The following is a 27,266-nucleotide window of genomic DNA, read 5'->3' on the forward strand; positions in this document are numbered from 1 at the left end:
ACTTTGGTGACATGAAACTCTGATGTCATCAAATGAAATGCAGAAGAGAGGTTTATAAAACAGTCAATACAGAAGTGCAGAAAACAATATACAATGGCAGGATTTTTGGTAGATTTACTACTATCATTGGGCCTCACTTTCTGGAATGATTGAGCAGAGTTTGTAAGGATGCTTATAAAACAATTTGCCACAATTAGACTTGTCAGAGTGATGATACATTCTCCACGTAATTCTTTTTGACTGGTTAGAATATATTTCCTCAACTACATTTTTATAATTATCACAAACAAAGGTATTTATTAAGCTTCTGAATTTAACCTTAAATGGAATCTTGAAAAGTTGAATACTGTCTCAGTGGTCAGAAGAAAAAATTGGAAATTGAATTATACATTATTGAAAGGTTTTATTTCTGGTGCTATTTCAGCGACAAGGAACAATTTCTTAAAAGAGATCATCCTGGTGAGAATGTTACCCTGAGAAATAAGACACTTTACCAACAGAGTACTCAGCAAAGCTATGTACTTTTGTTTCATATTAGTTTGTTAGGGCTGAGTACCACAAACTAATGACTTAAAGAACAGAAGTCTTCTCATAGTTCTGAAGACCAGAAGTCATCAAATGAAGATCTCAGAAGTCTGAGATCAAGGTGTCAGCAGGGTTATCATCCCTCTGAAAACACTAGGGAAGAATATTCTAGGTGTCTCTCCTAGCTTGTGGTAGTTCCTTAGCTGTGGCAGCATAACACCAACAGAAGTTTCCTTGTGTGCTTCTCTGCCTGTGTCCAAATTCTCCACTTTCATAAGAAAACTATTCATACTGGACTGGGGCCCATCCTAAAGACCTCATCTTCATTAATTATATAGACCTTATCCCAAATAAGGTCACATTCTGAGGTACTGGGAGTTATGACTTCAACATGTGAACTTTGAGGGCACAAAATTCAAATCTAACAGCAGAAGGACCTCAGAGCTACTTGAGACTGAAGGGGAGGGAACAAGGGACAAGTCATCATTACTCTGGGAGTGTAATGGCTTAAAACTTGAAATTTAAACATCCTTCCTAGTGCTGAAAGATCTAATGCCAAGGTGCTTGAGATGCTAGTCACTAACAAGTCACTGACTCCCACATGAGGGGATATTTATGAAAGCTATAATTCAAAAAATTTTCCCTAAGTGAAGAAAATGTTTTCATAGTATAGAAAGTTTAAGGAGAGAGAAAATTTTTCTGAGGATAACCTTATGCCTCCAATTCTCAGCCCTGTCTGACAGCTGATGACCCCTAGAAAAAGATCTGTCTAACCTTTTCGCTTGTGTAGTACTGGAAGTGGATAAATGTGGTCACACTAAGAAAAAGAACTATAATTAACTACCACTTGATCTAATAAAGCAGATTATCAAATAACAGAAATTAAACTAAGACCCTCAGATTTCCAGAAGAAGAAGTGTATTTAAAGTGCAAATACCATGATTTCTGCCATTATATTCTTACCTTATTTTTATTCTATTATCTATTTTGTCCTGTTAAATCCAGAGAACTGAAAGATATAATACACTTTGATTCAATAGAGTTAGAGCATCTGATTCAACCCTAAACCTAAATACTAGAGCTCCCTGTTCTACCCATTATCCCTCAAGTATGTTTTTTACATATTTGCCATAGTTTAAATTGACAACCTTAGCCTTGCTCTATTCAGACCTATTGCATATATTACTCTCAAGTCCTCCATTGGGACACGTGGGAAGCTCAGTCAGTTAAGCATCTGCCTTCAGCTTAAGTCTTGACTCCAGAGGCCTGGGATGGAGCTTCAAGTTTAGCTCCCTACTCTGCAGAAAGTCTGCTTCTCTCTTTTGCCCCTCCCCCTGCTCGTGTTCCTTCTTCCTCTCTCTCTCAAATAAGTAAATAATCTTTAAAAAACGCAAAGGCCTCCATTATGTCAATAAAGAAGCATTCATCCTAGGAAACTCACAAAAGAAGCAGAGTAAATTAAAATTGTTACAACATTGGACTCTCCTGACCAGCAGTAAAATCTCTAGGGTCTAATGGAGTGGTAAGAGTTCAATTACTCATGGCCTGAAAGAATTAATATTATTAAGATGTGCATACTACCCAAAGCAATCTTAAATTTGCTGGTTTCTAGGTGTAACAACTTTCACAGAACTCATTTTATTAGGTTTTCTTAAATAGTTTTTCAGTAACTAAAATGGCTATGTTTATATAGGTTGTATCAAAATTTGAAGAATTTCTAAAGAACTTCTGAACAACTAAGTGTATATGTTAACCCTCTAGTCTGTATTAAATCTGGTCCTTTTAAAATCTAAAATAAAATGACCTGGGAGTCTATGCTTCCCCTCAGAGTTTCCCAGCTTCTCACCTAATTTTACTGATAATGCTTTAGTAAGTGCAATGACCACTCCAAACCTAAAGCCCCTGTATAAGGTAGGCTGGTTTGTGGAACTCTGACATATTGAACAATGCAATAGCCATGTCCTCAAAAAAGCAAAGTGGAGTCCTATTTAGAAACAAGTACAAGCTCTTCCAATACCATAAGTATCTTTTTCCCAAGAACTGAGAATATGATCACATCAACTTCAATTTCATTCCTGCCTCTTATTAACTGTTTTTATGACCTTACTGTGCGACTGGATGTAGCTTAGCTGACACTGCTTTTTGAGTTGGCTTTCCAATATTTGGTTTGGATGTCTGCTTTGGCAAACGTAAGCCTGTAAGCTGTGTAAGTATATTTAGTACAGATGTAGCACTTCTATCCTTTCCCAACTAGTATGGATCTCTGGGAAAGTCCAGGGTTTTGTCTCACCTGCACTGTGAAACCAAGAGGCTACCAGAATTTTGGATTTGGGACTGGTGTTCTGCTGCCCCCTACTGGCCCTATGTCACACTTTACATAGAAAAACAGTCTTGTCAAAAGCCAAGAATTTCTCAAGGAACTATTCTTTCAAGAACTCCATCAAAGATCTACAAAGTTGACTAATAAAGAAAAAATGCCTAATATGTACTGAAAACTATTCCTGTCCTTTTGTACATAATTATTATTTAATTATATTGACTTCTTTGTGAGGTAATTGTTAAAACTCACTAGATAAATTGTTTGAAGGAAGACCTGGAGAGATTAAATGATGTACTTAATAAATTAGGCATATGTCATGCCTAGGTTTTACTTTTTTTACAGCCATTTCTGTATGCTTAACTCTGATGCAGGAAACATGTTCACCGATTCCTTTGGCTCCAAGTAAATTCTCAAATACCCAAAACACCATTTTATCATTCTCAGTAATTGGTTCAAAATTCAGGTATCTATGGAACTGGGAAGCAGTTCAAATTGTGCTTTTTCCACTATTCTCATGAGATAGAGCAATGCTACAACAGAACATAAACATTGGATGTGAAATTTAAAAGCCTGGGTATAAATTTCAGGGCTGCTCTTTGGGCAAGTTATCTAACCTGCTGGAGTCAGTTTCTTCAAGTGTAAAAAAGGAGAACACTGCTCTTTCAATCCCAGCAGGGTGGTGTGTGAATCATACACATAGCATTGAGAACTTAACTCTACAGAAGTATATGGACTTCTTAAATACCTCATTCTAGATCCCTAATGCACATATGCATAGTGGTTTTATTAAGTACCACAGATTACACATAAGAGAAAGAACATCAATATTTCCTATAGAATGGCATTTACATTTATATTTTAAAATTCAAACAATTATTACATTATGGTAACATTATATCAGTTATACTAATATTATATTATTCAATACACAAAGAAAAATGTAAACAGTAAAATGAAAAACAAAGCTTGATGCAAGAGCTTACTCAAATGAATACATATGAAACTAAATGCTTTTTAACTTTATTATTTAATTCAAATATAATCCAATTCCCCTAACCAAATAAGTTATAAGAACACTACTGCTGCCACCACTGTTACGACTACTGATATTACAAGGTAGAAAAGGGAAGAAATGATGTTATTAATTTTGCATCTATCTGTCTAATTATAACATAGGATGTTTACAAACTTCTTACAAAAACACATAGAAATATTTGTAATGATTATATAATAAACAGTCAACTTTTTTTTCTGGGAAATATTAGCAGTAAGAATGTCAACTTTCTTCTCCCATTTATGCTATTCCTATGAGAGTTTGTTCACCTTCCTTTCATTTAAATTTTAAAAGATCAAATAAGTAATATTATTTCAAAAGTAAAAGACCTGTAAATTAATCTTTATGACAATCAAGTAACTTAATCTATATTATTGAGTGATATTTTTAATAGCCTCATTTTTAATCGCCTGCTTTCTGCCTTCCATCTTATTTCTCTCAACTTATTGTACCCAGAGAGACTTACACAAAATCCAATCTAGCAATTCACTCCCTTTTATTTCTAAATTTTTTTTTCATTGTTTTGAGAGAGAAAAAGAGAGTGCATGCATGGTCGGGGGGTGGAACAGAGGGAGAGACAAAATCTTAAGAAGGCTCCGTGCCCAACACAGAGCCTGCCACAAGGCTCATTATCATGACCCTGAGATCATGACTTGAGCTAAAATCAATATTTGACTGCTTAGCCAACTGAGCCACCAAGGTGCCCCTCTAATTGTATTTTTTAAAGTTTATCTTTTTTTTTTTTTTAAGTAATCTCTACACCCAACATGGGACTCAACCTCAGGACCCTGAAATAAATAGTTATGTGCCCTTCCCACTGAGCCAGTCAGGTGTCCCTCACTCCCTTTTTTAAAAAAGCACGTTTAATTTATCCATCACTTACAAGTTAAAGTTTAATCTCCCTAGACGAACATACAAATCCTTCATGATCAACTTCCTGCTTATTTCTTTAATGTTCCCTATTCCATTCCCCACATTATACCTTAAAATTCTATCATATAAAACTGATAACACTTCAAGATTGTAACATCACATCCTTGTCAACTTCTCATTCCTCTCCATTCCTGGGTTTCTCTCTACAATCCCCTTCCTCACTTAGAGAAGTTTTTAGTCTTCAAGAACCAGAATCATCTCTGCGAGAGACCTTTCCAGAAAGTCATCCCTAACTTTTCTCACCAATCCTGGCACCACTAATCAGAATGATAAATTATATTTGATTAACAATATAACTCAAACTCTAGGCAAAACATGTAATTTATATTAATTATGTAATCCAGACAACCACCATATAAAGTAGTTAATATCATTCCTTTATGTGTAATGAAATAGAAACCCAGAAAGGTTAATTAACTTGCCAAAGACCACACAGCTAGTCACTTACAAAGCTGAGAATCCAAATTCAATTAGTCTGGCTCCAGAGTCCATTAGGTTTAACATCTCTGCAAATACTATTTCTCATGTACAACACTCTACTGAAATGATCCCCTCAAATATTCATCTCCAACCAAGTTTGACCAGAGGAAAAATAATCTGGTCATTCATATTTCTGTCTCTAGCATACTTCATGTTACAGTGCTCAATAGATGTTTGTTGAATATAATCATGTCCTATTTCTAAAATTATATTATTTTTTAATTACATAGTACTTTTCAAGGAGAAAATGTACACTTATTGGAATAAAGAATATGTAATATAAATTGTTCTTCTAAAAGAATTTGAGATAAATCAATAAAAGCCATGCACATAACAAGGTTATTAAACTTTCAGATAATAAAATACACACAAAAAATTTTTAAATAAATAAAACACACGGTTTTCTCAACATTTTTATAAACTCATGCAATAATATGATGAAAAATTTCATGAACACAGAGATTCTAAAACACCTTCCCAGGGGAGGCTTGTCTTTCGTTGGCTATCTAGAACCAATGGCACAAAATAAGCAATAGATCAATCCCTAAGACTAATGATTAAACATTAAGTCTAAATCCAAACTTCCCAGCAACAAGCAAAACTATGAAATATATGTTTCTATGTGTTTCTACTACAATTAGATAGCTTTAATTAAAATCACAATTTTAATAGTAATTTAAATATAGTAACCACAATCCCAACATTTTAATAGAAGATATCCATATTGATTTTTAAATTATATATTAATGTATGTCCAACTTATTTGGAGAAAAAAGAATTCAAATAGATCCTTCCTTCTTAAATAATGTAACAGAAAATATCATATACAGTACTATATGGGTACTCTTCTTTATATAGGCAATGTCTACTTGTATAAATAGGTAGATCTAACATATATAAACAGAAAAATTTACCTACTTGAGGATATACTAGATTACAGATTTCTGTATTGGTTTGTTTTTATTCACTTGAAGAAGAAGTATCCAGAGTTATTCCTAATATCCAGCTATGAACACAAGGTAAACAAGATCCTCGGGTATTTTTTTTTATGTTGACTATTTTTAATAATTCCCCGTTATTTAGATATAACAAACATAATGTTGATATCTAACAAATAATATTCATATAAGTATTTCTTCTACTGTAAGATTCTATCATAAAATTCTACCATAAATAGTTTTCTTCATTGTTAGTATTTTGTGTTACAGAATTATATCAAGATTTTTAATGTTTTGAGCACTCAGACCAGGCATGCTCATTTGCTATGACTCTGAATATCAGGAAAAAGTAAAATTCCCTTGAATATAATTCTTACACTGGAATCAGGCTTACCTGTACATCTCTATAATGAGCCAGAGCAAAAGAACGGTTTCCTCTGGGTTGCAAACAATTGTCACTACAAGAAAAAAAAAAAAAAGGATAGATTATTGTAAAGATCTGAGCAGTTTCTTTTATCTGAGATGGCCTGATTCCTCTGAGCTGGATTAACAACAAGTTTCCTTCTGAAGATAGGCCCCTGACCTCTCTTTCCTTAGAATATTTATTTTAGAAAACTTAAAACTGTAAATTATTTCTCAGCTCCTTTGAGATATAAATCTTCTTAGACTCTTGTCAGTTTTACAACCCGGAATATCTTTCTCAAGGCCCTGGGAGCCAATCCTTAAAAATGTAAAGCTCAAGAAAGATGGAGCCCCTATCAACCAGTCTCTGGGAGGATAGGAGCCTAACTTCCAACAAGGAGCAGACTCCATGTAATCACACTGCCAGCCTTCTCCCTAAAGCCCTATAGTACTTTTTTTTTAAGATTTTATTTATTTATTTGACAGAGAGAGACACAGCGAGAGTGGGAACACAAGCAGGGGGAGTGGGAGAAACAGGCTTCCCACTGACCAGGGAGCCTGATTTGGGACTCGATCCCAGAACCCTGGCATCACAAGCTGAGCCAAAGGCAGGCGCTCAAATGATTGAACCAACCAGGTACCCCCTATAGTACTTTTCTACTGGACCCAAGCATGCTTAAAAACTAATTTTTTCTTACAGAACAATTCGGTTCAATTTCTATCCTCTATTGCAAAACTCATGAATAAAGTCTTTTCTGTCTATTTTACTTGTCTAGTGAAGTTATTCTTGGACATATCAAACACAGTCCATACCAGTAAAATAGTTTAATATTTCTCTCTTCAAATCACTCCTTCTAGAGTTAGAGGCTATATAGAGTACGTTTTTGAAAAAGAAACTTCTTTGAGCTCCATTATTTATAGGAATAATAACTTATTAATAATAAAACTTAATAATAAAAATATAAATAATAAAAACATAAATAATAAAAACTTAATAATAACATTATTTATAGGAATAATAATAATATATAGAAATATAACTCCATTATAGTTTATAGAAATTTGGGATATAGTACATTTATGAATATTGTGGGCAGTCATGATGAATATACCTAATACATTATGCTCAACATAATCTTTTTTTCTTAAATACATATTTTATAAGACAAGCTAATTTCTGTTCCTCTGCCTCCCATTCATTTTTTTCTAGCTTGATTCATCTAAGTAATTTCCATATTCTAATTTGTTTTGCTGATTTTAAGTAGATTTTTGTATCAATTTACACAAGGTTTTCTCTCCCATCTGCGCTTTCATTCTTAGTTGTTCTGATGTCATAAAACTTTTGCTATTTCTTTTTTAATAATTTTTTTTATTTGTCAGAGAGAGAGAGCACAAGCAAGCACAGTAGCAGACAGAGGCAGAGAGAAAAGACTCCCCGCTGAGCAGAGAGACCAATGTGGGACTCGATCCCAGAACCCTGGGATCATGACCTGAGCCGAAGGCAGTAGTTTAACCAACTCAAATTGTTGCTATTTATATCATTTTAATGATGACAAAATTAATATAAATTGAGTTGCAAGGTTTAAACAATTTCCATAATTGTACCTTGCCTCCCAAAAAATTAAACCAGGAAAAGCAGTAAATAAAAATAAATATGAATAAGTAAAGAACATACAATGTTAGAAGGTTTTAAGTACCATGTAAAACAACAACAAAGTAAATCAAGATAAGATATCTTGAGAGAGGGAGAGAGAGGGATTTTGAGAGAAAGAGAAAGAGGTTGATCCATCCATATCAAGGACATTTTTGGCAATGGGTCAACAACTGACATATCCTTGTCCTCATGTGTACAGCTGAAGAATGCAGAGCAGTTCATCACATTTTAGATGAAGAAAATTATTACATTATAAGCTAAAGCTCCATAATATTAATTATTTATTGGTAAAAAGGCTTCACATTATACATGCCAAAACAGAAGAAATATTTAGTCAAGATGAAATGGTATTTAAAAGAGAAAAATCAAATTATGTAACTAATAAGACATGATATTAAATCAATATAATTAATTTTATACTCATTTGACAAAACAAAGATATCTTAGAAACAAATGAAATCCATATGCAAATGGCAGAGTCCTAAATCACTGAACAACCAACTTCTAGAAGTACAATATCAAATTAAGAACTGTTCTATATTCTTACTTTGATAAGAACTGAATGGTATTAACATTTTCAGGTTTTAAAACTTATCAATCTTTAAATGACAGAAATAACTTAGGGTTGGTGCGAATTCTTTCTCTTTTTTTTTTTTTTTCAAATGAACTGAAGATAGTTCTCTTTTTGATTATTATTTCAAGGTCTTAGGTATGGTGATAATTTTTTTCCTGAAATTTAATATATTCATTCATCTTTATGCACAGATGGAGCTAGTTAAAATTTCTTCCATTTCTTATACTTTTCAAACCAATTTAATTTTAAAATATCAAAAGAATTCAAATTACATACTGTGAATAATTCTGAAAAGGAGAGTTCTGCTTTATTCTTTTAAAACAAAAAAGAAATATAAATTCATAGATATCACCGAAGGGAAAGCACAGAATAAGAGGCTAAGTTAAATAGAAGTCATTGCATGTGTGTGTGCATGTATGTGTGCACATGCTTGGAAGAGAAAAACCGGAGATTTTTGGAACATATTTTACAGTGAAAGTGAAGTAACTCAGTCAATGAAGGAAAGAATTCCCAACAAGAAACCATGACTTTGTTGTTACCATAAGCAGGTCACTCAGGAATCATGAAACCGTTTAATAACTGAATTTCAGAAACAGTCAGTCACCAATGACCCAGAGTCTTGGAGGGCAGTTGAGTCACTCAAAGGCAAAGACCTAATGGAGTAAAGATGGAGAAAAGGAAGGACTGGAAAAGACAGGAAGGCAGACCAAAAAGTACTAAAACTACCATGATAATGGTTGTCTATTGTGCCTCTCCCCTTGACCAACTTGGACTCCCTAAATCTACGTTACTTTGATAAGCTCTCTCAATTTTGGCAACTGATCAATAAAAAGAATTCTAAAGTAATGTGATTCAAAAACTTGCCAAACAACATAGTTTATTAAAAAATACACTAGGCCAATTAAGTGTCCTATAAAAATTATTCTCTATATATTCTTAAATTCCTCTGATATTCTAATGTTATTAGTATTATGAAGCAACAGTCCATTTTTATCAGATTCCTTTAGTCATATGAACCAGATTAAATTTCCTGGAAATTCATATATAAATATCTCTGAGGACACAATGAGGACTAACAACCATGAAGTTTCTATGTGCTGGAGAATAAAATTCATGCATTTAATCACATGACTCTTGAGGAAGAACTTGAAAATGTGTGAAGAGAGACATTTTCTGCTAGTTTTCATATTTTGCCCACAGACACTTGTTCAACTTTTATCAAGAGGGTCATAATCTTTTCTTTTGTCACAAAAGAAGCAAGGATAAGAGTAAGACTAAAGTAGTGTATTACCACTTCCCTGAGCTAGATAGGGTCAATCAGTGTCAAAAGTGACAAGAAAAGACACCAAGGCAATATAGCTTATCAGAGCTGATCTTTGGGGCCCTCAAATGAGAAAATCTTTCGAGAGCAATAAAAGAAAGAGAGGCAGAGTGACACAAAAAGTGGAGAAAATCACAGTATTGATTTGAATTTTTTTTTGAAAATAAATAATCAGTCTGCAACAGGGAAACACAGGGCCAATAAGTCTAACTTTTCCAGCTTATTGTCTGTTAATCTTGGTTATTGAATATTTCATTGTCTTTGGTCACTTATTGACACAGCTGTGCCCTTATCTAGTAATAAGGTTGAAAGACTTTTTTACAATCATATTGCTGAAGTATGACTGATGTACAAAAAGCTGTACATATTTAATGTATATGACTTGATCAGTTATAAGCATATACCCATAAAACCATCACCACAATCTATGCCATAAACATATCCATCACCTTCAAAAGCTTCCTGCTGCCCTCCATTTTATTTTTTGTGATAAGAACACAATATAATATCTATCCCCTTGGCAAATTTTTAAGCATACAATATAGTATTATTAATTATAAATATAATCTTGTAAATTAGATGTCTAGGTCATATCTTATATAATTGAAAATTGGTGCTTTTTGATTTTTAACTTCCTGTATCCTCGTCCCCCATCTCCTAGCAACCACCATCCTAGTCTCTGGCTCTGAGTTCAACTATTTTAGATGCCTCATATAAATGGTATCATGCACTCTCTATCCTTCTGAAATGGCTTATTTCACTTAGTAGACTATCCTCTAGGTTTACCCACGTTGCTGCAAATGGCAGAATTCCTTTTTTTTTTTTTTTAAGGCTGAATAACATTCCATTGTATGTACAAACCACATTTTCTTTATCCACTAATGTCCATAGATGAACATTAATGGCATGTCTAAATTTTGGCTCTCCTGAATAAATGCTAAAATAAACATGGGAATGTATATAATCTTTCTGAGATCTTTCCTAACAGTATTTAAGTGTTTTTTTTTAAAGATTTTATTTATTTATTTATTTGAGAGAGAGAGAGAAAGTAAGCACGCACATGGTGGGGGGAGGGAAAGGGAGCCTGCTTCTCCCTCTGCCTGACACTCCCTACTTGTACTCCCTCTCTCTGACAAAAAAATAAAATCTTAAAAAAAAAAAAAGACAATAACTGATTAGCGAAAACTGAACAAAATGTAATGGTATCTTTTTAATTTAAGGCTTTATATAAATCTGTAAGGAACAGACAAAAACCCTGATTTTAAAAATGTATAAAGGTTATTACTAGAGAAATTTTAAACACTGAATAAACATAAGTGTTTAACTTCTTAGGTTACTTAAATCAATGTAATTTAAATGTTTTTGAAAATATTCCTATGCTAGTATCAAAATCTGAAGTGTCTGTGGAAAACAACAGTCTCCCTCACTGTTGGTGACAATGCAATTTTCCAAGAGAGCAACTTGGAAATATAAACCAATTGATGTATTTGGCAATATGTATCAAAATATATTTTAAAGGTTAAAAGATGTTTTGCTTAATGATTATACTTTACACTAGAAATTAATCCCAGGGAAATAATGACAAATATAGCAAAAATGTTAGCTACAGGAATATATATTGGTATACTATTGACAATAGTAAAATATTAAAAACAGCTATTCAACAAAAAATGCAGGATTTTATAAACTATAAAATATTCAAGTAGTGTGGTTATAAATAAGAAAATTATAGATAACAAATGTGTCGTTCTTTCCTTTTTCTCTCTGTCTCTCTCCTTCTATACATATATACATACATATGTGTGTGTGTGTGTGTGTATTTGTATATGTGGGTATCTATGAACAATGGAACTGTATATTCCTAATTGTAAGAGGATTTGTTTTGGGTAATGGGAGTATAAAAGACTTTACTTTTGCCTCATTATCTTATGCATATTTTCAAAAGTGTTCTGCAGTAAATGTGGATTTATTGTATAACATGTAAAATATAAGTTATAAAAGTAAATCCAGAGAGCTTCCTCCCATATGTTAGAGAGGGAGAATTAAACTAATTAAAGGTCTAAAACTTCAAAACTAGGGGTTCCTTGGTGGCTCAGTCAGTTAAGCATCTACCTTCAGCTCATCTACCTTCAGGTCATAATCCCAAGGTCCTGGGATCAAGCCCCACATCGGGCTCTCTGCTCAGCTGCAGAGAGCACCCCAACCCAGTCTCCCATGAGCTTGTGCTCTTGTTCTCTCCCTCTCTCTCTGCTTTCTCTCTCTCTCAAATAAATAAAATCTTTAAAACAAAAATAAAACTTCCTAAAACTAATGAGTAAAAGCCATTTATCATACTGGCTTTATAAGAATACTACCTCACAATTTAAAATTGTGCTTTAGCATTCCATTTGACAAATCTATATGCTTGTTAGTTGATTGCTGAAGAATTGCAACAGTCATTGCTAGGAACATTTCTGACTTATGAACCACTCTCTCACAAGTAAGTGCTATTTGTAAACTGAGACAGTAAAATGATTCTTCCCTATGACAGTCTAAAAGAAAACATGTTTCTTAAATGTAAAATGCAGGATTCTGCTTCTTGGTGAAATGCCTGACTTCCTTTCACTCTTATATATGCATGCATATATACATGTATTTTCTTTATTAATAAAACAGTGGATATATGAAGAGGAAAAATACACTGAGAATTATTTTTGCATGTCAAGAGATTAAAAAAATCATAGTCATAACTTCCCAAAAATATCTTGAATGTATGTTTATATAATATATATTTTACCTTCTAAATATTTATCAGATCAAATCTTCTATTTCTTTATTATAACCATTTTGTTACACATCACTTTGATTTCATAACTAATGCTTTATCTCCCTAATTGGACTTGTGCATTCAAGCTTTGTACCAAATAAAAACACTCAACCATATTCTTACTAAACTGCATCTCTGACTCTATACCTTTGCCCAAATGTTTTTTTCAGATCTTCTGAGAATATCAACTACGTTCTTCCTATGTTATTCAAGGCCTTTATTTTTTAAGATTTTATTACTTTTTAAATTTTATTTGATTTATTAATTTATTTATTTATTATTTTATTTTTATTCAATGCCTTTTTTTAAGATTTTATTACTTTTTTATTTTATTTTATTTTTATTTTTTTATTTTATTTTATTACACAGCAAGAGAGGGAACACATGCAGGGGAAGTGGGTGAGGGAGAAACAGGGTTCCATCAGAGGAGGGAGCCCAATGTGGGGCTCGCTCCCAAGTCCCTGGGATCATGACCTGGGCTGAAAGCAGACACTTAACAACTCAGCCACCCGGTGCCCCTATGCAAGGCCTTTCATAATGTAATCTCTACCTGTTTCTCCAGTTTATCTACTACACATCTTTGTATCCTCAAGTAAACCATGCTGCTTATAAATTTTCCTACATCTACCATCCCTTCTATTTCATCAGGTTATGCTCTTTACATGGAATTCCCCCTGCCCAAGGTCATCATTGACTAATTCTACTGAAACATCATTGATTTAAAGCAACATCACTATTTCCCATACCAGTCTCCCTCAGTATGCCCTACAAGGCACTCTTCTGAGTCCTGTAACATCCTCTGCATAAGTCTAACATTTTTCATATCACATGAAGTTGTACTTTCCTATTCATAGGTCTAATTAGGAACATATGGAAAGCAGGATAATTTTCTCATTTTAATTGTATTCATTGTACATTTCTAGTACATACATAGATGATAAGTATCTTTTAAGTCAATGGTCAATTCGAGAGGTCAAATAATACTGCATATTTTTTAGCTCTTAGAAACTGAGAAAAAGAATGAGAGACAGAAAACTTCAGTGTTTCTATTTTTTAGTGGCTACCGTATGATGTTACCATACTCTGCATTCAGAAATATAGAAGGAAAATCATATCTGGAAAACTGTATGAAAAAAAATCAGTTTAATAAGAGCTATCTACACTATACCCAAATGGAGATGTGCAACAGAAAGTGAGATACAGAAGCCTAAACACCAAAAAAGAGAAAGAAATCTAGGTATATAAATGTAAGACTTTTCACTGTGAAGCTGAGATTAAAAGTCCCCAAGAAATATTTTGCAGGATGAAGATGACCTATCTGATTCTCCAGAAAGGAACACTATTGTTTTTTTAAAGATTTTTAAGATTTTTTTGTAAGATTTATGTATTTGACAGACAGAGATCACAATCAGGCAGAGAGGCAGGCAGAGAGAGAGGAGGAAACAGGCTCCCCGCTTAGCAGAGAGCCCGATGTGGGCCTTGATCCCAGGACCCTGGGATCATGACCTGAGCCAAAGGCAGAGGCTTTAACACAATGAGCCACCCAGATGCCCCTAGGAACACTATTATTGAAGAGATGTGCAAATGTTCAGAAGTTTAAATAAGAACTCAATATAAACAAACCAAAAGTAGGAGTAAGTGATGTAAGCAGGTGTCACAAATCAACTGCCTATGGTAGTCAGGCTTATAACGCAAAGGAGGAAAGTGAGTCTCATGTACGAATTCTGGTAATACAGTGTAATCATATTTTGTTCTTAGTTCTACAGCTGACACTGCATCAATGTCAGGAAGACACAAAGGACTGAATTACTGAAAACAGTATCTTCTATCAAGGAGACAGCAACTCTTTAGCACTATTTGATGATTTCCACAAAGAGACATAAAATCTTTGTTACCCAATATTCTCACTTTTCAAGAGAAGCTGGGAATCCAGATTTGTATATAAATTTCCCATTTTTAAATATAAAACGGTACATGAGACAAACAAAAGACATCTCTTGGTTAGAGCCGCACTGCTGTCAAGAATTATGGATCCTGGGGTGCCTGGGTGGCTCAGTGGGTTGGGCCGCTGCCTTCGGCTCGGGTCATGGTCTCAGGGTCCTGGGATCGAGTCCCGTGTCGGGCTATCTGTTCGGCAGGGAGACTGCTTCCCTCTCTCTCTCTCTGCCTGCCTCTCCTTCTACTTGTGATTTCTCTCTGTCAAATAAATAAATAAAATCTTTAAAAAAAAAAAAAGAATTATGGATCCTCTGTACTAATCAGCTAAAGTCTATGTTAAAGATGGTACAGACACTGAAAAAATAAAATCAAATTAAAAAACATAAAGATGGTATAGAAATGTCTGATTTAAACAAATTAAGCTCCAAATACAGGTAATGATTTCACTTAATTTCAGTGAAACTCTAAAATATATTTAACAACAATGTAACTGAAAGATGGCTAGATGGGTTTCAGAAAAACTATTTTTTCATCTTCACCATATTACTTAATAAATACATATGAACATCATTTACTCATCATCTACTTGATGAGAATAAAATAAGAAAAAGAAAATACTTGAGAAGTCATAAGACATTTTTACAAGTCACAGCATCATAATTAAATTGTATTAGGAATAATGGTTAATTTGAAATCAATAACTTCAGTACTATTCATTGTAAATCAGGTCAATTTACATATAGTAAAAATAGCATATGCAGAAGTATATGACAAAAATTCATCTCTTCCTACCCTCCTATATAAACAGCAGGCTCAACATGATGCTTCTTACTCCATCCCACCACTTAATGAAGAGTAACAACATTTGGAGGATGGAGGGAAGGGTGGTTATGACAGGTAATTTGTAATAAATATTCTCTAAGATATAATAATTTATATTAATATGCTTAATTCTAAATAAGTCACATATACCAATGATCAATTAGATAAATGAAGATGACTCATATTGGATCATTTCTACTTTGACATCTAGAAGCATGATACATTTATACAGAAATCATTCATACCGAGAATGATTCTTGTATGACCTCAATGTCATGTTTAGTAAGCTAAAACTAGATGGAAAATATTCTCAAGTTTCATAAAAATTTAAAAAAATACTTCAAAGAGAAAATGTTATCATCTGAAAAAGTGTGATAAAGTATGCTCAATTGAATTGAAATAGTCCTTGGTTAAAAAGTTTAAGAAAGTAAATTAAAACGCCAAGCACAACGGATAACTTTAGCAATAAAGAATATGTTACACTCACTCACACTGTAAGAGGAAAAGAGTTCAGTCAATTAAATATTGATGAAACAAAAAATCAAGGCTTCAAGTCTTAGATCAGTTCAAGACTGGGCATGAACTAATGATCCAACAGTTTATGTAAACATTAAACATTAAAGGAATAACTCATAACTAAACTATGGAATGGATTTCATTTTAATTTAATTAACTAATGGTTAATTTTACAAATCCTAGGTAAGAAACTGATTGACATATAACATAGCTATATCCAAGATCATACATATACTGAGGATTAGTCAGTTGATGAGTTGTCCTAAGTTTCTGTAGTAATAGATATACTGAGTGTTTTTATTATACTGTATGATAGTTGTTCTTTCCCCAAATCTTTTAGCTAGTTAATTTTACAAATCCTAGGTAAGAAACTGATTGGCATATAACATAGCTATATCCAAGATCATATACGATGGTTAGTCGGTTGATGAGCTATCCTAAGTTTCTGTAGTAATAGATGTACTGAGTGTTTTTATTATATTGTATAATAGTTGTTCTTTCCCCAAACCTTTTAGCTTCTTACACAAATAAAAATTTAAGTATGAGCTGATAGTCACAATCCATATGCAAATTTACTTATGTTTTGCCCCAAAACATATTGTAAACTTAGTTTAGAAGAATATTTCTGGGTGCCTGGGTGGCTCAGTGGGTTCAGCCGCTGCCTTCGGCTCAGGTCATGATCTCAGGGTCCTGGGATCGAGTCCCGCATTGGGCTCTCTGCTTAGCAGGGAGCCTGCTTCCTCCTCTCTCTCTCTCTCTGCCTGCCTCTTTGCCTACTTGTGCTCTCTCTCTGTCAAATAAATAAATAAAATCTTTAAAAAAAAAAGAATATTTCTATGTATTATTTTTTAGCATTAGCTGTTAGTGAGGAAGCCACTGCATGTATTAATCATGAAAATTCCCTCCTGAAACCTCTCTAGAAACAGGTGTAAGCAATTTCATTTTAAAAGACCAATAGAATAGAAATACACCCAAGAAGGCTTGGACCAATTTGACTTCTTCCTTTTAAAGATCCAGGAAAAACTGAGGTTAATCCAGCCACAGGCAGAAGGCCTCCTCTGAGTTTATATAAACTGGTAAAATGTGCAGGAGGCCTGAGAAGCAGCTGAGAGGTCCAGTGAAAATAATCATCTGCTCTTCATGCCAAGAGGCAACAAGCACTGCAGGTAAGATAAAGTTCCAGACTTTAAATCCATCCTCAGTGCAGCAAGCCTGCGGCCATACTTCCCTCGAGAAGGTGCCTTGTCCATCACTACAATCAGTTCAACCAAAGCATTTTATGCATTTATTTATTTTCAACTTGTCAACAACGTTTTAGAAGGCAAAGCTTCTTCCAAAAAAGCCAAAGGGATTCTTTATTCCTTTTGAGAAAAATGACCTACAGACATTTTTGCAAAACTGCTAATAAAAAACTGAGTGCCAATATGTTGGCTGAACCAAAATAAAGCCTCTTAAGTATGTACCAGTGTAATATGATGATATATAGCGCAATTTAGAAAAGAAAAAAGTAATGGGAGTAGAGAGGCTGAATAGAATATAATCATTTATTATTACATGAACTCATTCTCATTTGCCCAGCCTAATATTTATTCATATCAGGAACTTATAAACTGTAACAAAATAGTATCTGAAATTCGATTGTGCACTTTCACTAAAACACTCAAAGAAAGAAGTCACTGAGCTAAGAATTCATATATTCTCCTCAAAAGTCTCATTTACCGTATTTTAACATCTACATTAATTTATGTTTTATATCATGAGTATCTAGAGCTCATGGGTTTCAGTGTTCTCTTTTCTACACACCCAAGGCATTTTAGTCATCGCCATATAAAGGGTAGTCCATACAATTTCTTAATTATTTAAATGAATAAATTTATTTTATTCCAAAGAATCTTAACTTTGAGTCATTAAAGGATATTTAACAGACCCATGAGCCCCTAAAATTGTACACAAAGTACTTCTGTTGATGTCAAAAGTCCATTTTATTCCTGTAGAGAGAATTCATACATTTTCTCATATTTCCAAAGAGCATCACTGACTTTCCTACCATAAATGATTAAGTCTATTTTCTCTCAAAAATGTAAAGATACAATATTTTAAGGCAGTATGGTATAACAGAAAGGTTTTAGGACTTACAAAACCCTCAGAAAACCTCATCCTTCACAGTGATTTATTAGAAACATTTCCATTAAAAAAGACAAAGATATTACTTAGGGCCATTGTTTTAACACATTATATAATGAGGTCTTATCCAAATTAAAAAAAAAAGAAAATTTAAAAAGCAATAAGAGATGTAAAGTTGAAAAAAATTGTAAAGAGTGCTATTATGTATAGATGATATCATCTATATAATAAACACAAGATAATATACAGACAAGAATTAGAATTAATATAAGACTTCAACAAGACTGCCAGATAACAAGGATCAATATTTTAAAACAATGGGAGTTCCAATAAATTAGGGGGGGGAAGGAAAGAATACATAATTTAAAAGATTTATAAACTAAGAAGCTTAAATTACAAGAACTCTGGACTATATATTTACATCCCATAGAAAAGTGCAAGACTATATTAAAGAACATAAATACTAAATAGAAATTTTATAAAATAAGTATTAAGTAAATAGAAAGAAATCTCACATAGTTTCTTTTAAGAAGGCACAAAAACACAAATTCTAAAACAAAATAGGTGACCTTGGTGGCTCAGTTGGTTAAGTGGCCTACTCTTGGTTTCAGCTTAGGTCATGATCTCATGGGTCCTGAGACTGAGCTCCATCTTCTTCAGGCTTCATGCTCAGTGTGGAGAGTGCTTGAATATTTTTTCCCTTACCCCTCTCCACTCTCATATACACACTCCCTCTAACAAATAAATAAATAAATCTTTTTTAAATAATTAAAAGAAAATAATAACAAAACATTATATTAAAATCAATGTTTCCTTTAACAAATTGCCCCACAAGAGACAGTCTACCCAAAGGAATTTTGTATTTTCAATGTATATAACTAGTAAGGACACAGTATCTAGAATATGCTCAAAATGTTTGCAAACCAATAATCTTAACTTTTTTTTAAATATTTTATTTATTTATTTGACAGGCAGAGATCACAAGTATGCAGAGAGGCAGGCAGTGAGAGAGGAGGAAGCAGGCTCCCTGCTTAGCAGAGAGCCTGATGTGGGGCTCAATCTCAGGACCCTGAGATCATGACCTGAGCTGAAGGCAGAGGCTTTATTTAACCCACTGAGCCACCCAGGTGCCCCACCAATAATCTTTAAAACATGAATGAATACAATATACAGTAGCATTAAGAGGAGCCATAGAAGTTAGAGTAGCAGAAGTTATAATGATTATTGTTAGCATTAACATTATTATTACTATTGTTACTTAACAAGGACTTAACCAATCTTTTCTTTTTTTTTTTTTAAGATTTTATTTATTTATTTGACAGACAGAGATCACAAGTAGGCAGAGAGAGAGAGAGAGAGAGAGAGAGAGGGAAGCAGGCTTCCTGCGGAGCAGGGAGCCCGATGCGGGGCTCGATCCCAGGACCCTGAGATCATGACCCGAGCCGAAGGCAGCAGCCCAAACCACTGAGCCACCCAGGCGCCCCCCAATCTTTTCTTCTAGTCCCTTCCTTTTCTAAATCCAGTTGCCAAAGTCCTGGAAGGTCTCACCTCAAATCACAAAGACTGCCAAAACTAAAGTGCTTTAAAAATAAAAAGCCAAATCTAAATTTCAATCTATTATCACAATACTTAATCCACAGACTCTAATTATTAAACAAATGCTTCTCTATGCAACACAATAAGAAAAAACAAATATTTATACCAAACTGAAAAGGAATACAGTATAAAAAGAATTAGTTCAGACTAAGAGCACCAGAGCAAGACATGATCAATCATTTCAGCAATAGCAAAGAAAAACTACAAACTAAATCTCTGTGACAAATATGGTTATAATTTTAATCAAACTTTATCAGATAATTTTGTGGTTGACATCTATAAATAATAGACATTTGAAAATTAAATAGCCATTTTCAACATATTTTCTAACTATAAGATAAATGATGTTTATCATAAACTTCTGAAAATATCTGGAAGTTTCAATATGTAATATTATAAATAAAAAATGGATTTTCATTTAGATGCCATGACTCCAAAACATTTTACAAGGTATTGTTGGTTCTGTCAATCAAAATTGTTGAGGCTGTTGTAAGATCCATAAGTCAAAATTTTTTATACATTCTTGATTATTTTTTTCTCCTTATAACATGACCTTCTTTATGTCTAGTAATGATTTTTACTTTAAATTTATTTTGGGTCATATTAATATAATCACACCAAATAGCACTGTATTATTTTCACCTTTTTTCTTTAAGATTTTATTTATTTTCTTGAGAGAGAGAGAGAGAGAGAGCGCGCGCGCAAGCATGGGGGAGGGGACAGAAGGGTTGGGAGTAGAATCCCTGCTGAGCAGGAACCCCATGTGGGGCTCAATCCCAGGACCCCCGGATCATGACCTGAGCCAAAGGCAGATGCTTATCCAACTGAGCCACCCAGATGCCCCTATTTTTCACCTTTTTACTTTCAATTTTCTCATTTCTGATACTTTAGATATGATCTTTTAAATAGCATTTAATTAAAATTCATATTTTATGAAGCCAGATTTTTTTAAGCTTTCACATGGAACATTTATTCCATTCACATTTAATTTAATTACAGATATATTTGGGTCTATATCTGCCATCTAATTTCTCACTTCAATTATATTTCTTCTTTGCTTTTTCTTCTCTCCATTATTGCCTTTTGGTCATTGGTTGAGTAGGTATTTTTTCTCAAAATCTATTTTTTTTTCCCTTTACTACATTGGACTGTATGCTCCGTATTCTATTCTCTTAAGATTAGTCTAGAAATTACAACACACATATATAACGGATCAACGTTGAAAATTAACCAGTATATTTATTCTCTTCTTTGATCCTATGAGAACACCAATTACTATTCTTCCTCATTTATACATTATTGTTTTTTGCTTTAATTCTATCTTGTGCCTTTAAACCTCACAAAACAATATTATTTGCTTTTAAAAGATTTAAGTTCACTTAGATTTACTACAACTGTTCTCTGGACCATAGTTTCTCCTTTATATTCCAAAGAGGAAAAGAGAATCAGGTAGCAGTTCTACACATTTGTTTTTATTAACCTAGTGCAAAAAAGAATAGGCAGTTAAATTAATAGCTATGCAGAGGAATGAAGTGTGTGGAAGAATCCATCTCTGTCTCATAATTTAATGTCACATAGAAAGGGCATCCTGATGTTTGTCTCACTTTAATCACACTTCAACTAGGTTTTTACTTACATCCACATTTTATACTTTGCTATGTAATTATAAGTCTCAGAGTAGCTTTCAAAAATACAGTTAGCATACAATCCCAAAGAATTTAAAATGTGAAAATTTGAGACAGAAAAATATGGTTGCACAAGTAGGAATGAAAAAAAATATTTACTATGAGATTTCAAAGAGAGGGCCCTATTATATACTAAACAATATCAACAACTCAAAATAAGTACGGTGACCTTCACAGAGAAGTTTCTTCTAATATCTCTTAGAATAGGATGATGACAACTCACCAAACAATTCAGTAACAAGGAACTAGGTAGGAAACCAGTGTGATCCACATAAACACAATTCTCTGAAACTCTTGACAGGTATTTACAATGTCTAGAGATATAGGTGGATCAGCTATGCTTAAGCAAATAAAGTTCTTTTCAATGTGGTTATAGCTATTGAGCAGCTCTCAGGTCCACAGTTTACTCTCTGGCAAGTATCAAAAACACAACTATATTTCTGATTATGTACACTGCCATGTGCATCAATAATCTGAGAAGACAGATATTTTCTTGGGTAAAGTAAGAAGTTTAGCAAATGTAGTTCACTTCTGGAGTACTTAACACTGACCAAAAACCATCATTAATAATTTAACTATTTGTAGAATTTAAGTTTTGTGTTCTACTGTAGAGAATCCTAAAGCTCCATATAGCAATAAGGGGGCACACAGGACGTACCAAATTCTTTTCAGGAAGGTATACACACCTAGAACTTTTCTATAAAGAAGAGTGTTCAGTAGAGACAGAGCTCATATATTTGACTTCAGTAGACTATATAATCTTGAACTTCCATGCTTCTGTAAAAATAAGATATCCATGTCTATAATATATATAGAAAGATGCAATTAACAAATAAAATAAGAAAAGACTAGTAAGATTAATGTTTTCAGGATTGTATCATGTTTGGATAAATTTCCAAATGTGGGAACTATAAATGGAGACACATACTGACTTAGTTTTATCATGAAACATATATTAAGAATATCAATAAAGAATGAAATCTATAATGTACTGAATGAAGGAAATATTCATTGTCCCAACATTTTTAGTTCTAAAAATATATCCCTCATCTAGGCATACATTTTGTAGCCACTACCACAAAATACTCTATAACAAACTATTCTAAAATTCAGTCACTTAAAACATGAAAAATTTAGCCCCAGCCACCAGACTGGAAGCGCCAGGCTCGAACCCTAATTTCCTTGTCTTGCTTGAAACCCGGGCACCACCAAGATCCCAGCTTACCACTCTTCTCTCATGGACCTTGACACCAAAATCATTAGAAACATGGCACTGTTGCCTATCAGAAGTCAGTTCAAAGGACCCATCCCTAGAGAGACAAAAGATATAGGCATTGTGGATGAAGCCATCTTATTACTTCAAGGCCAATGTCTTATTAAAAAACTATAAGATTAAGAATGAAGCTAATGGAACCTTGATATATATAATTCTCTAGTGTCTAAAGAATCTCCAAAAGTGCAATTCCAAAAACCAAGGTGAAAAAGAAATGTATGCACTAGGAATCAGTAATTTTCCCATTCCTGGAGAGCCTGGTTTTAAACTTCATGCAATCTATCCCACCCCAGCAAACAAACAGGAAGGTAAGGTGATAAGGGTCTACTTACAGCAGTTGAGACAAGAAACTGGACAGAGATTTGTGACAACATTTTTGACCCTCAGAATGATAAACATAGCAAGTGGTGGACTTATTTTATAAAGAGACAGCTCATGAAAAAGAGACTTTCAGGACCTGGACAGTGAAAAGAGCCTGGGCAGATACTTTCCACAGGTGTGGGCAGCATTTTACAGCAAGATATACACAGTTCTTTGCCCTTATTTGATAAAGTTTTATACAGAAGAGAGAAGAGAGCATGTCTTCACTTGAAGAGCTCTTTATTAAGAATTTGTATGGGGGAGAGAAGAATGGGTTATTGAAGGATGATTTGAATTTTATGTATTATTAAGCTGGTGCTTAATAAAAATAAGTAAGAATAAAGAAATTTCTAATGAAACAAGAATAATTTACTCTCATCCATTTGTTAACTGGCCTAGACTGAATTCACCTGAGCAGCTCTACTGATTAAGACGAGGCTTACTCATACATCTGAGGGTCTTTGTCTGATGTAGCCTAGATCCAGCAACAGAACTCTGGCTTTGCTTCACATTATCTCATCCTCTTTCCCTGAATCCAGAGTGTTAGTCTGGCCATATTCCTTCCAGGCTGATAACAGAAGCTCCAGAAAGCAAGCAAAAACATGCAGGATTTCCCAGGGCCTGGGCTGGGAATTGGCAAACAGCTACTTCTGACCATTCTATTGACTAAAGCAAGTCATATGGCTGAACCCAAAATCAAAGAGGGCCATGAAGATGAGAGAAATATGTTTAAACAATTAACTGTCAAATATAGTTAAATATAAAACATGTTGCAGTTTGTTAACAAATACTTGAGATGTCTATCAATGTTAAAAATTCTATAAAATTAAATGTTTTCATATAATAAGCCAACTATACAACTATTTTAAAAAGTATTATTTTATAGGTTCTGATAACAAACACATAACAAACATATCTTAAACAGAATAAAAGAAATGTGTAAACAGTGAAATAAGAATTATAAGCAAAAGATTTTCAATCCATTCTATCCTGTATCTGGGAAGAGATTTTAGTGGGGGACACTCCTAGAAAAGAAAGCAAGCATGTGTTCCTTCTCACAATCTCCCTGTAAATATACTCAAAGTATTTTTGCTGGCAGCAGACTCCTTTCCTTCCTTTTATCAGAATATACCTGGTTTTCAAAGACAGGTATGGTAAAAACTGCAATCCATAAATTTATTAGCCATGACTTCCTAGGAAGTGTCCCAAAAGCAGTATAACTATATGAGCATGTGTTAGCCTTCTAGGACTGCTATAACAAACTATAGGCTGAGTTGCTTAAAATAATATTAATTTATTTTCTCACAGATCTGGAGGCCAGAAGTCCATGATCATTGGTACCAGCAAATTCAGCCCCTGCTAAGAGGTCTCTTCCTAAGGTGTAGTTGGCTTCTTTCTTGCTGGATTCTCACAATATCTTTCCTCAGTGTGTATATGCAGTGAGAGTTCTCTGGTGTCTTTTTTTTTTCCTTTTCTTTTTTTCAGTGTTCTAAGATTCATTGTTTATGCACCACACCCAGTGCTCCATGCAATATGTACCCTCCTTAATACCCACAACCAGGCTCAACCATACCCCCACTCCCCTCCCTCCAAAACCCTTAGCTTGTTTCTCAGAGTCCACAGTCTCTCATGCTTCATCTCCCCCTCCGATTTACTCCAATTCACTTTTTCTTTCCTTCTCTTAATGTCCTCCATGTTATTTCTTATGCTCCACAAGTAAGTGAAACCATATAATTGACTTTCTCTGTTTAACCAATTTCACTCAGCATAATCTCCTCTGGTCCCATCCATGTAGATACAAAAGTTGGGTATTCATCCTTTCTGATGGCTGCATAATATTCCATTGTATATATGACATCTTCTTTATCCATTTGTCTGTTGAAGGGCATCTTGGTTCTTTCCATAGTTTTGCAATTGTGGATATTGCTTCTATGAACATTGGGGTACAGATGGCCCTTCATTTCACTACATCTGTAGCTTTGGGGTAAATACCGAGTAGTGCAATTGCAGGGTCAGAGGGTAGCTCTATTTTTAATTTCTTAAGGAATTTCCACACTGTTTTCCAAAGTGGCTGCACCAGCTTGTATTCCCACCAACAGTGTAAGAGGGTTCCCCTTTCTCCACATCCTCTCCAACACTTGTTAACTGTCTTGTTAATCTTTGCCATTCTAATTGGTGTAAGCCAGTAACTCAATGTGATTTGGATATGAATTTCCCTGATGGCTAATGATAATGAATATGTTTTCATGTGTCTGTTAGCCATTTCTAAGTCTTCTTTGGAGAAGTGTCTGTTCATACGTTCTGCCCATTTTCGGACATGACTATCTGCTTTTTGGGTGTTGAGTTTGAGGAGTTCTTTATAGATCTTGGATATCAGCCCTTTTTCTGTAATGTCATTTATGAATATCTTCTCCCATTCCATGTGTTGCCGCTCTGTCTTGTTGACTGTTTCCTTTGTTGTGCAGAACTTTTTATCTTGATGAAGTCCCACAAGTTCATTTTTGCTTTTTTTTTTTTTTTTTTCCTTTGCCTGTGGAGACACGTCTTGAAAGAAGTTGCTGTGGCCAATGTTGAAGAAGTTACTGCCTATGGTCTCCTCTAGGATTTTGATAAGATTCCTGCCTCACATTGAGATCTTTCATCCATTTCGAGTTTATCTTTGTGTATGATGTAAGAGTGCTTGAGTTTCACTCTTCTATACCATAAGATACCTTGGAATAAACCTAACCAAAGAGGTAAATGATCTGTACTTGAGGAACTACAGAACACTCATGAAAGAAACTGAAGAAGACACAAAAAGATGGAAAAGCATTCCATGCTCACGGATTGGAAGAATAAACATTGTTAAAATGTCTGTATGCCAGAGCAATCTATACTTTCAATGCCACCTTGATCAAAATTCCACCAGCATTTTTCAAAATGCTGGAACAAACAATCAATATTTGTATGGAAACAGAAGACTCCAAATGACTAAGGAAATGTTAAAAAGAAAAACAAAGCTGGGGCATCACATTACCTGATTTCAAACTTAACTACAATGCTGTGATCACCAAGACAGCATGGTACTGGCACAAAAACAGACACATAGACCAATGGAACAGAGTAGAGAGTCCAGATATGGACTCTCAACTCTATGGTCAAATAAACTTTGACAAATCAGGAAAAAATATCCAGTGGAAAACAGACTCTGGTGTGTCTTCTTGTAAAGACACTAAACCAACTGAATTAGGACCCCACCATTTTGACCTCATTCAAACTTAATTACTTCCTTATGAGGTCCCATCTGCAAATATAGCTATACTGAGGGCTAGCTTCAACATAAGAACTTGGAAAAGGCATTCAGGCTATGACAGATCATAAAATTAAGATCTTTCCTGACTTAAAAAGCTCTTCCCAAGTGAAATACCAATATATACTTCATCTGTTAACCTGAGTCAGCATTTCTTCCAGTGAGAGAGCAAAGGGCTAAGGAATCATATTGGGGGAGCTTAACATCTTCTTGCTTCACCTGTTCCCCTTGACTAATGAATAGTTAATAATGAGGTATACCCTGAATATAAGATCTTTTTTGTGTGTATATTTGACTTGACAATAGAATCCTTTGCATTCTCTCCAGTGTATACAGTGTTTCAAGAACTCTGGAGGATTTTTAAGTAAAACAAATCAAATAGTGAATATGATACATAATCAAATGGATTATGTATCATATTTCATCAGCTACTTAAAGACATTTAAATTTACTAATGAGTAAATTCTAACATCAAAATTCAACTTCCCACAGAAAGTTTGTGCATAGTTAAAGGGCCTTGAAGAATTAATTTTAGTAATCTTAAATTAACAAAATTAAATTTATAACTTAAAAATTTAGTGTCTAGTACATAATTAAAAAGAAATAAAAACTAAAACAGATGTAATTGAAAATAACAAAAAAATACATTGAGAAAA

General features: G+C 33.9%; 1 pseudogene; it reads left to right on the plus strand.

The window, feature by feature from the left end:
* Window positions 1–23,429, plus strand: part of LOC101692037 — a 196,686-nt pseudogene extending 173,257 nt beyond the window's left edge.
* The last annotated feature ends 3,837 nt before the right edge of the window (window positions 23,430–27,266 follow it).

This window comes from Mustela putorius, unplaced genomic scaffold (genome assembly GCF_011764305.1).
Source record: "Mustela putorius furo isolate JIRA1106 unplaced genomic scaffold, ASM1176430v1.1 tig00003846_pilon_pilon_pilon, whole genome shotgun sequence".
NCBI classification, from domain to species: Eukaryota; Metazoa; Chordata; class Mammalia; order Carnivora; family Mustelidae; genus Mustela; species Mustela putorius.